This window comes from Chiroxiphia lanceolata, chromosome 16, assembly GCF_009829145.1.
Source record: "Chiroxiphia lanceolata isolate bChiLan1 chromosome 16, bChiLan1.pri, whole genome shotgun sequence".
Classification (NCBI taxonomy): Eukaryota; Metazoa; Chordata; class Aves; order Passeriformes; family Pipridae; genus Chiroxiphia; species Chiroxiphia lanceolata.
The window spans coordinates 8942432-8948026 of record NC_045652.1 but is presented as its reverse complement, the minus strand read 5'-3'; positions in this window follow the sequence as shown (position 1 = coordinate 8948026).

Here is a 5595-nt window from a genome sequence, read left to right as displayed (position 1 = left end):
TTCAGTATCAATGGCTCATTATGTGTGACTTCTCTTCTGAATCCGATTTAACTCCTAGTTTTACAGGGATTGGTTGTTGTGGGTTCTTAAAATAAATGCCTTTATTATCAGTAAAACCACCCTCATTTAGAAAGGTGTATGTGCCACGGAAAACAGATCAAGATATAAAACTATTCTTTCTGAACAAGATCTGCAACAGGATGACAACCAATTTCTCTCCAATTTACCCTAAGACAGCCCTATTGTTTTCAAGAGGGATTAACTGCTCCCACAAGGATGGGTCTAACACTGCAAAGAGCATTTTTACAGTGATCTTCAAAAGAAGTAATTGAACCTAGGGGCTGTGCCCAAAGGGGCAGCAAGGCACAGTTCATGATTTTTTTATTATCAAGCAGTAAAAAATGCAGAAATATATGAGATATAATTTAATTCCAGTAAGGAAAATACCATATCTGATACATAAAGACACAAGTATGACTCACATTTTACTTACATGAGGTCCCTTAACCACCCCTCACATGTTATAAAAGCAAAACAGGTGAAACGGCTGGAAAACACTAAATTCTTCCTGCAAGGACCAGATAAAGCAGAAATAATTCTGAAGATTTTAAACCTTTTCTTACACAATTAGAGAAGGGAGAACACTTATTAAAATTTCATTCCACAAACAGGTGCCCAAAGTCTTTGTTCCCAACTTGTTAATGCTAATAAATTACTTTCTTAGATAAGCAGGGGAAAAAATGATGAAAACTTGGAAAAAGAAGGAATGCCTATTTGAATGGAAGAAGGCTTAAGCACTGCAGTGAGAGAAACCATGGAGACCTCCTAACCCACCTGTCACACAAGTCAGCAAGAGGGGGACAATTTTAAAATACTGGACCTCTTACATTTTACAGCTATTTGCTAGAAAGTGCAGTTCATGAATGATGGCTTGTTTGCTGTCCAGGTTGCAATATGTAATTGAATAAACACACTTAGAGATTTAAATAACTTCTCTACTTCACAGTTCTTGCAAATGAATAGGACTCAACATGCAACACTCCTCATGAGGCTGTCAGTTGTTCTTCACTGATGAGGACTTAACAAGAAGACACAGGATGTAAAACAGTTTATGTTGATTCCTCATGGGCACAGTTTAATCTCTGCTGGGGTCAACATTCATTGGGACTGCAATTAAATCCACGTAATGGAAGAGTATTCTTGTGGAAGCACATTCAGTGCTAGATCACCACTGCTAATATGGTCCACCTGGGTTTTGTAGGTCTTGGACCTAGTTTCTTGAGCAGTTTACTTCAAACTATCTGAAACTGCTGAAGACCACAGATCAGATGGGCTCCACACATTCAGGTTTCTGCCAGCTGTAGCTCCCTCCTCATCCAGAAACATCACCTACAAGGGAGAAGGGACTTAAAGCTACACAAGGAAACTGTCAGCATGGTAGAGGTGAGAGTTGCAGCCCACTTTCACTTCTAGTTGTGAACCACAGCCAATTTATTATTATTTGAAGCAATTCTCTGAAGATAACAAGTAAAGTTTAATTCTCATGTGTTCTAGGACAGATTAAATTTTTGATAGAACTGCAATATGCTACAAATCAAATCAAAGTGTCACTTAGTGGCATGAGGAAAAGATGGGATGGTTTTAAAGAGTTCAAGCTGTTTGCTGTGGGTGGAAACTCCCAGTGCTGCTGGACAGTGTGGGATGCAGTTAACAATAAGTGTTTCTCAGCACCCTTGTTAAGAGGACTTAATTTATGAATACCACACAGAAAAAATAACTTGTCAGTTTGATCACTGAATTATACCCAAACTGCCTCTCTTATACACACTGAAGAAGACAATTCTCCATTGGATGTCAAACATGAGTTCTCTGGGACACTGCCAGCAGGACCTTGGACAAAGTAAACCTGATCACTGCTGGATATTGGGTTTCATTTGACTTTCATTTAACATTGGGCATTCATTAACAAACAGAAGCCCTCATTTGATATCCCAGGAGATCAGATTAGAAAGCGAATGAGATGAACTGAATCCCAAAGAGAAGGAAGTGTCAGCGTGCTTTCCCTTTGCTGCTTACAACGTGATGAAATCCCAATGGCAAGCAGTGCCACCAATATATTTTGAACAACTATTTAACACAGAAGCTATAATCTTTTAATTAGTTTCCTTACAGAAAAACAGAGCAAGCGATGTCCAGCACCACTCTGTATCTGGCAGATGGGTTTACCATTCAAGATAATGACAAAAAATTAATTTTCACTGCGTCTACCCACTGTATACAGGGCTCAATCCTGAAACTGCTATCTATCCTATTATAAGGTGCAAGATTACATTTTAATGAAAACATGTGCCATCTCAGCAAATGATGTTCTCATTTCTATTCCAGCCACTCTCAGATGTTGTGTCAAGACAAGGGTCCAAGTGCAGACTCACATGCCATGCCCTGACACATGACAGGAGCTGCAAATCATCTGGTAAGAGCCTGATTGAAAAACAAGTCTTCCCTGGTTGAAAGTTTGCCTTGTTGCTGGCTGGGTTCCACCAATCCTCAACAGTGGCAGGATGTGCCCTCAGTGCCAGGCAAGTGACCTGGCACATTGTTTTATTTTCCCTCTGACTCAAGTCAGGTACGGAATATTTCCCTGGAACAAAAATTTAAAAATGTCACAGGGAGAATTGAGCCCTAAATGTGTGAAATGCAATCACTTCCTTAGGCTTCGCTAAGTCAAACACTACTTTTATTTTAGTCTAAACATGAAGTGAATCTGTTTAGTTTTAAAGAGTACATAATTATAACCGTGCTCAGGCATTCTAAGCATTACTTAAAACCATATAAAATATTTTATAAATCAATATTTATTAGTTAAACTTGTTCCTGTAAATGAATACCCATATTTTGAATGCCACAATCACATGAAAAATCTCCTCATGCACATAAATAAGCGCTATCAATTGAGACTGACAGGACTAAGTAAAGAGATATCAATGTTTACCAACAGTGGAGCTGCTTTAATCTGCAGTGTCAAGCTGATTTGGTTATCAATATGAAACAGCAAAAGCAACACTCCCAGCTAGGGATCATATTTATAAAAAGCCCACCAAAAAAAAAAAAAAAAAAAAAAAGCAAAAAAGCAAAGCATAGCAAAGTTTAATACAAAAAAGAGGTAAACCTGAACCATCCCCAAGAAATGCTGACTTGTTTTTTTACTAAATACCAGCCTATTCCACCTTAAAATACAAGCTTTTAGCACCTTGAAGATAGCAATTCATCTCATTAAGTTCTTTTCTTAAATCCTGGGGAAGAAAAATGATGTTCAGAATTGACAATCATTCATAAATGCTCAGATGAACAGGAAAAATAATCAATCCTAAAGAGAACGACAATAATTCTTTTTCTCTTTACAACCGTTTAATCCTAGCTTGATTTCCCTGGAATTACTTTCAGCTGGCATTAGCATAATGACAGAAACAGAGCCACAATATATCAAAAGAGATTGATACAAACACAAATGCATTGATTGTTCAAAAAAACCCCCCAAAACCCTGATGTGTAGCAGTGGTATAATTAGTATAACCCAAAAGGTCTGGCTTGGAGTTCAGAAGTTTGGTGTTGGCAGAAATATATATGTGTACCATACGCTTGAAGACTGATGGGACAGTCAGAGACAAGTGTCTAAATCCAGTATTTCAGGCATTTAATTCAGAGAATTGGATTGTCAAACTTCACATTAGGAAGTTTGACGTTCTTGTCATTCCTTTCTCTCATACTCCTGACAGTAAAGAGAGGAGAGTTTGTCCAAGGCCACAAAAAGAAACAACTTACACTTTAATAAAAACATGCTCTTGTGTTAACTCAAGTGGAGTTTGACCAGTGGAAATTACTCAGCTCAGATGCCTGCAAACCGTGCTTGGTGTAATCAGCTGTGATGGGGAAGGAGGGTATGTTAATTTAAAAACTTTCATTTTGGAAGAGCTTTAAACCCATTTGTCCTCTGGGCTTGTGGCCATACTATTGTGGCTTTGCATCAGGAGTCCCACACAGACTGTCAGCCACTCACTCAAGCTCGTGTCCAGTTCAGAGGGTTTCCAGGTGGATTTCACTGCTCACGTTTCATATTTGATTCACTACATTTGGGAACTAACATGACTGAAAGACCAAGCCCAATGCAGCTCTTTTGTTGGTTTTAGAGGAGGCAGCTGTTTCTCATGGTGCAGTTCTGGACCAACAGGATCACACATTGCCCAATGTGTCCTCGGTTTCCAGTTTCTGAGAATCACCTTGGAAATATTTGCTTTATGTAAAACATTGACAGAACTAAAGCCGTGCCAGCCCTGCTGCCCACCCCTCTCTCTGCTGAACAAACATGCAGTGGCTGCCTTTTCACCAGAGCCTGCCAGTTACCCTGCACCAGGTCCTGGGTGGGGAATTTCCTGCACAGGGACTCTCACTGTTCACACGCTGGATCTGCATCAGCACTTAAACACCATGCAGTGAACACAAACAGCTAAAGAATCGTTTTCTCCCCCTCCCCAGCAAGAAACACCATGTTGTATTTCATTTCAGCTCTCCTGGGCAAATGCATGTTACCAACAACTGCTACCAGTGAGTAATAAATATTAATAAAGCATTTAATTGGAATCTTATTGAAAAGCACTTTCACCAGCACAGCTGGCAAGAGCCCCCTTGAACAAATGCTTCTGCTTGCCAAGTACAACATAGGTAGAGTCATAATTAGTCAGCAGAGGCTAAGGACCATACACGTGTGAACATCACTGCTGAAGCCTGAGCTTTTCAAAGCACGTATTTAATAGACTGAAATAATTAGGGAATTCTGCCTAAATTTTCCTCCTCTGGCCTTGTCATTTTTGAGCAGATGTTGGTTATTTCTCAGCACACACACTACATACTAACCAGCATCCTGGGAAATCATTCCCTCCAGCCTCTACATCCCAGGATACATCACCTATGGCTGCCAGGATAATAAATCTTTAAGACCAGTAATGGATGAAAGGTTTCATAAAATCTGGTTAACTATCATTTCCCTTTACTTAGTTTGACACTGGTGGGTCTTTGTCTGCCTCACTCTCCTGTCCTCCAAAGCACTGATATTTGCTGAGTCAGGGGGGAAAAAAAAAAAAAAAAATCACCCTCTTCCTCCATGTCCTGATCCTTTTCTTAAATAACTGTTTGCCAAGGTCTAGGAGCTTCAATGGACCAAGGCATTTGCCCAGAAACCACATTTGCTTTTAAGATTCTGAGAACATTGCAAAAATCTGTACCACTGTTTTACACTGGCTGCACAGCATCAAGTGCCTCTGGGAATGCTTGGTTTAAAGGTGGCAACTACAGTCTTTGTAAGAGTCAAGTGTGGAATTTAACAGCTTTCCAACTGGCATTAAATACACACTCAAGTCTAAACTATTTCCATTTCAGTCTTCAATATTTTCCCGTGTAATCCTTTATTAAGATTCACAGAAAGAAGAGACTGGACACTTTTTAGTGTTCACTTAATTGACAATCTTTGCTGCAAATTCATCTGCATGGTTTCCCACTTGAAACCCTTGCACTAAGATGCTGCTTGGCATAAGAATTCTC